Genomic DNA, 6,647 nt, shown 5'->3' on the forward strand with positions numbered 1-6,647 from the left:
TCCTGGCACCTCTCTCCACTGCAGAAACACCAACCTGATGCAACCTGGAGCTTCACCCATCCTGCTTTTCAACCAGCCAGGCTGTTTAATAGAAACGTGACAAGTGCCATACAAAAAAAGCTGAGTAATTATATAAGAAGTCATCTATGGATGGACAAAGATTTCACTAAAGCTGCATAAAGAAAATATCAACAGCTAGTTCACTTAAGGAAGATTTAAAAAAAGGAACAGATGCAAACTCCCTGAAAAGGTCATGCTGCTTCAAACCAAATTAAGGTCATGACTGTTCTCATTCTCCTAATTGAAAGTAGCATTGTTTGTGTGCATTGTTTTTATTCCCTTCACATTTTCTGGGAGCCAGCACAGCTTTTTTAAATATTCAAAAAAAGCCAAACTGCTTCTTCACAATACCTACAGACTAAAACAGCCACAGGGAGAAGTTTCTAAAACCATAACTGGTATGCTCTTTGAAGTCAAATACTTGTGAAATCCCATCTGACACATCGTCAAAAGGCAGAACCAATTCAGGTACAGAAAACTGACACAATGGGACCTTTTAATATTATTGTTTTAAAGTAAAAAGTATATTCTTCAGATTTTTTTAAAGAAAGGGATGGTTGCTTTGTGTATTTATAGAGAGAACAAGAGAAATCATAGTAGAGGTGAGCAAAAAGGAATTAATCCCCTGGAACAGCTTAGAAGAATAAGTAACTGGAAATTTTAAAATATTTGACCAGATCTGTAACTTTAAAAGAAAAAAAAAAAAAAAAAAAGAGATCCAGACTTAACTGCAACAGCAGATATGATGTCCAGAAAGGGCCTTAAAAATTTCAACAGCATTGCCCTGAAAGTGGGAGAAGTTGGCCATGGCAGGTCACATCAACTCAACCAACAAAAGAAGCATTTGGCAGAAAAAAAAAAAAAAAGCACAAGATGAGACACCAGTCAAGTCCCATATAACCCCAACCACCAGTGACACAGAAAGCAAAACATATCCTAAACCCTGACATGTTCATGAAGGGATCAGGTCTTTTATAGCTGAGGCAGGATTCTGGTCTTGCTGCACAAAACTGGCCTCCCCGAGGCTGCTCTAACTTGAGCTGACATCCAAGGCTGCAGCATCCTCTTCCAGCTCCTGGTGACAGCTGCATTTGACAGAAATCCTGGTCACTCCCTGTGGACCAGGATAAAGCCCCTTCACCCAGAAATGCAAGAGCTGAAAATGCCTCTGGACAGAACAGACCTCTTGGGGCCTCTCTACCCCCAGAGCTGACTGAAGCTTTGGGGAGACTTTGCAGGTACAGAGCAGGGCAGATCTGTTGAACACCAACTGCTGTCCCCATGGGAGTGAAATAAACATTCAGACTGAACGCTTACAGGGTGCCTGTCACGAAGGAAAACTTGTCAGCTCAACCAGCATTACTCAATTACAAGCCAAAGGCTTGAAAAATGCCAAAAATCAGTATAATTAGAAGCTTTACATGCAGTAGCTCCTGGGTATGAACAACTTCACTAACTGAGCTGCAGATACCGCAGTGCTGTGCTAAGTGGAGCTATAAAGATGATGGGCAGGCACTGCATATAGCATTCAGCTATTTTACATACAGACATTTCTTTTACGCATTGTACTGTGCTGCAAGAAGTGGCTGCAGCTTCAATACTGTCAATATAACAAGCACTAAATCACACTTCATCCCTCCAGCCTTTTTTCCCCCTGACAGCCTCCGCATTCCAGTGCATGGAAAGAACATAAAGATTTCTGGCATCGCAAATCATTGCTTTACTACCTGGTCTTCTGTCTTCTAACCAAATCCCTCCTGCACAGATCCTCCCTATGTCACAAGTTACTTCATTTCAGCATTGCACTGCACCAACCTTGCAACCTGGCAGAAAACAAAACGTGATACCCTGTCATCTGAAAGACAAATGAATCTGCTAGTCTATTCTTCCCTTTGTCAGCTGCATGCTAGAAAATTGTTACAGGTTACTTCAAAGCAAACAGACATTAGAGACTTCATTTAGGAAGCACTGAGAGAACATTTAGATGTGGGGAGGGGGAAGAATCCAGTAGAGCATCTTGAAGATTCAACTAGTTTCTAAGTAGTGTTTTCTGGTTTACTTTGGGTTTTTTTAATGGACACTTTATGACTCTTTTATTCCACTTACACTGAAATTAAGCTATGTCATTCAAAATGTTCCCAAATCCTACTATAATCAAACTTTAAGTTTCCCCATACATTTCTGCCAGCACCGTTGGCTCAGCATTGCAGTGTCCTCAAGCCTTTGCAGCACAGAGTGAGGAAGAAGGCATGGAGAGATCGGATGAAATCAGGCTGAGTCTGCATTTCCCTTAGGGTTATTCACCCATATCATTTGTATCCTAGGAACCCTCTTCCCGCCCCCAGCTCCGTTCCCACACAAGGAGAGACCACCCCGTCCTGCAAAGGCGGTGTCGTTTCTATCGGGCAGTGTAACCCCAAACGCATCAAACCCACAGCATCCTCGTTTCAGGCAAGACAAGATGCAGCTCAGCTCGAGTCAAGTCTGCAGAATCGGAGACATGTGGCCCCCTCAGCGTGGTAACACGGCACCGGTGGGGGTTTCCCGCACCCCTACACCTCGCCGGGAGCTGCCAGGTCCCCGGGGCTGCGCCAGGATGCTCAGGCGCTCAGCCAGACAGCGCCGTCTCTCCCACCCGGCTGCCAGGTCTTTCTTTTCCAGTGCATCAGGCTTCTCGCTATTCAGGGGTGCTGCCTCTACGTTAGCAGCAGCCCCCGAGCTCCAGTCCGAGCCCTCCTTCCTCCGGCCGCTGCTGGGAACGGGAGAGACCCCGACCCGCGGGGAGGACGGAGCCACAAAGGCCCGTCCGGCGGGGATGCCGGGCAGGGCGCCCGCCCCGCCTCGTCCCCGCCCGGCCGTGCCGCCGCATTGTTCGGTCACCTGGGTCCCCCCGCGGGGCGGCACCGGCTCCCGGAGCACCGCACGTGGAGGAGCGGCGGCGCTGCCCGGCGGGCAGGGGCTCCGCACCGAGCCGCCGCCTCCCGCTGCCGCGGCCGGCCCTGCCCGCGGGGCATCCCCCGAGCCGGGCACCGCGGGGCCGGCGGCCCGGCCCGGCCCTGCCCTGCCCCGCCTGCGCGGCCGCAGCCGGGACATTGTCTGCCGCCTCCCGCCTCCCCCAGCTCCGGACGGGGCTCCCTCCGGCTCCAGACCGTTTTCCCCCCTCGAGCCGTGGCCGCCGCGCCCGCCGCCGGCAGCGCTCCTGCATTGCGGCGGGGCCCGCTCACCTGCGGCACCGCTCTCCGCCTCCGACATGGCCCGGTCCCGCCGCGCTCGCCGGGGCACGGGCCGGCGGCGGAGCTGCGCTGCCCACCCCGGGGGAGGCTCCGCTGCTCGCTCCAGTCCCCGCCCCGCTGCGCCTTCCTGCGGCCGGTGCGGAGCCGAGGGGAAGAGGCTGCGCGCCCGGCCCGGCGCTGACGGGCTTCCCGCGCCGGCTGCGGGGCCGCGCCGCCCCTCCCCGCCCGCTCCGCAGCCGCACAAGGCAGGCACCGGCGGGGGGGCCGCCTGCGAGGGGCGGCCCGGCCCCAGATGCGGATTTCACGGCCACTGAAGCGGAAACCCCTCCGCGGTGACAGCCATAGAGAGAGACCCCTGTCTGTGGCCGGAGGTGACACCCCGGCTCAGCCCCGTGCGCCAGGAAAGGGTGCTGGAGTCCTGCAGAGACGGAGCGTGAGAAGGCTGCGAAGGTTACCCCAGCTGTTCCCCGCTTATCGGGGGAGCGTAGGTCCAGCTTACCCGGACAGGCAGAAATCATGGACGGGTCCCCTGACATCATGCATTACAGGGTGGCTTGTACGGCATGGGTTTCTTTGCATTTGTCTTCGGAGTGAACTCTCCCACGTGGTTCTGCAGTGCTGTCAGGCCAAGAACTTCCTGTTTCGTGTGATTTTTAGCTACTTGTCTCCAGGACCTGGGAGAGAGACACCCCTACTGTCACTTGATCCATGGTGAAGTTTACGAGTTTTCCAAACTAAGTAAGAAGCCATTACTAACACAAGAGAGTAAAAATAAGGCTGGTATCCTCCCATGAAAAATCTTGAAGCCAGAAAAGGTTTTTCCTCTTACACCTGTGCTTCTTGGTGTAATTCTCCTTTACTTTCCAGCCTCAGCAGCTATTCACCTTTAAAAGCAGTGCTGGTATTTCATGTTAAATAAATAAGGGCATTCACTGCAAGCAGAGCCTCAGTTCCCTGCTGACTCCGGTGCTCAGGAGGTCACTGCTATTCAGGACAGTGTAAAATCCACCCAAAGTTCTCCCAAGACCCCTCACCAAAGCTGTTGCTCGCAGAAGGTGGGATCCCTGTGAAACCCCTGAGGACCAGGGAATTTTGAAGCAAAGCCCCGGACACTGCAGGTGCTTACTCAGCACCTGCCTCTATTTTTTCCCTGGTTTCCTGCTCTCATGGCATTTGCTCTGTTCCCCGTGAGCTTTATTGCCTCTGAGGACTGAAGGTGTGGCACAGAAATTAAAGCAGTAAATATCTTCACATCTGCACACCTGACTCATCTCAAAAGCCTTCACCTACCCTGCACACACTTAAAAGACTGCCTCATCCTGAAATCCATTGTCTCATCCAGGGAAAATGCAGAACTCATTTCTCCCGCCTCCCAAAATCAGCTGCACAAAGGGATTTTCTAAACTGTTGTGGAGGAGAGAGGGCAGGAGCACGCTGGGGTGGGGACAGCAGCTCATTCCTGAGCAACCTTCTGTTCTTGGGGACACTCAGTAAGCTGGGGATCCCTCACCCAATTTCCAAAGCCAAGGACAGCGTGCAGTGGGACTGCGGGCACTGGAATTGCAGCTTCCCTCAGCTCCACGCCAGGCAACAAAGGGGAACATCTGGCCAAGAGTCGGCTTTAATTACCTATTCAGAGGCAGGCTGAATATTTATGCTGTCGTTAAACAGCCTCGGAAATAAGAAACCAAACAACGCTAATACTTGGTTTCCTGACAAGAGACTTAAATAGCAGAAACTTTTGCTTCAGATTAAATGCACTACAATAGCAATTAATGGTAGGCTTTAAACATGTATTGAGGTAATTAACAAAGGCAGAGAAAAGAAAAGAAGCAACCAAGAAACTCGTAAACACTTATCCAAATCATATACTTTCTGGGGAAAAAAAATGTAGTACTCAGGCTAGTTTTTTGTGATCCCTCAAGCAACAAGACAACACACAAAAATAGCATTTACTGGGTACAGACATCTTTCCGAATGTCATGGCAGTGACTACATTAGTCAATATCAAGCCAGGTTGCCTAAGTTACACACTTGGCTGTAGGTGTTTTGAATAATGCAGAAGGAGAATATCTGAAGGCATGTGACTGACTGCTAGTTTCAGAAATTAGACCCTTTTCCAGAGAGCTTAGAATGTCCTTTTAAAACCTAATGAGAGGAACTACATTAAAAAAAAAATTTGAAGTAAAATTAGATTCTCAATCTTAAATATAAAATTAAGCACTAAACCCCATTAAATTTAATTTTGTTTTATAAAGGCAAAAATAGTAGAAAAATAAATTATAGGACAATAAAATACATAATTTTTTTCCTCTTGTCGCGTCTCTCTCCCTTGGAAATGAAAAAAAGGCACATTTCACGTGAAAGGAAAACACTTTTTGAAAAGGTCACTGTCTCAAGTGAGCCTGCCCTGGGGCTGGTGAGGTTTTATTTTTGTTACTTACTCCATAGGAAGTTTGTCATTCTTACGGTCATTTTGCAAGGTTGTTTGGAATCTGTGGTTTTAAAGGTTATCTTACAAGCATAACAGAAAAGTAGTCAAAATATAGTGATCAAAATGCAAAACTGGATGGTCAAATTTTGAAAAGGATGCCATGAGTAGTCATCTTCATCCTCTGAACACCTGTTCTTACAAACACCTTAGCTTGTCCCTTGCACAAGAGTCAGTTTTAGTGTGGGTCTGGAAAGAGTTTCTTTCCTTCTCAGGGAACTGACATCAGCTGGCTTAGTGCACTACAGAGGAGTAGCAGCAGAAAGGAAGAACCTTTTTTTGACCCTGAAACATCAAAGTGGTTTTGTGTCAGACAGCCAAGGCACCCATCAGTGTTCAACTCAAGCACCAACTCAGTTGTGAGGGTGTTACTCTGACCGTGGAGAAGAGCAAGATTTCTGCAGAAGCTTGGGGCAGTGTCTGCTGTTAATTCCCCCTTGTATCTGCTTGGGAATGAACACCTCTCAGGAGCAATCAAGAAGTGGTTTCGTACACTGTACTCTTTGTCTGCAGCCTAGTGATCCCCAGAAAGCTGCAGCCTCAATCCATTCCATTCGAAACACTAAGGGTTCAGACACACTGGCATAAACTGACAGTACAAGACAAATAGCTGCTTAACCTAGCCCTGATTTTAGCAGGGCTACCACATGCATGTTATCCATTAGCATCAATAAAAATTTCATGAGAGAATTGGAGATCAGCGCAGTGTCCTCTCAGGGCCATTCCCACGTGAGCTAAGAGCTGCACAAGACTGTGTCTGGTCAGTGAAAAGAGCTGTGTGCTTCTCACTCCTGAGTACAAGAGTCTAAGTGAGGCACTGATGGGGTAGCACTGAAAATCAGTGAGCTGGAAACAGCAGGCAC

The 6,647-nt window shown here is 49.2% G+C and overlaps 1 protein-coding gene across 1 annotated transcript in view; it reads right to left on the reverse strand.

Moving 5' to 3' along the window:
* Window positions 1–3,472, reverse strand: part of HSPA12A (heat shock protein family A (Hsp70) member 12A) — a 49,022-nt gene extending 45,550 nt beyond the window's left edge. The window contains exon 1 of the mRNA XM_068198179.1: window positions 3,285–3,472. The gene's annotated coding sequence lies outside the window, so the exon portion shown is untranslated. The remainder of the gene's footprint in view (window positions 1–3,284) is intronic.
* Between the last annotated feature and the right edge of the window lie 3,175 nt (window positions 3,473–6,647).

This window comes from Anomalospiza imberbis, chromosome 8 (genome assembly GCF_031753505.1).
Source record: "Anomalospiza imberbis isolate Cuckoo-Finch-1a 21T00152 chromosome 8, ASM3175350v1, whole genome shotgun sequence".
NCBI classification, from domain to species: domain Eukaryota; kingdom Metazoa; phylum Chordata; class Aves; order Passeriformes; family Viduidae; genus Anomalospiza; species Anomalospiza imberbis.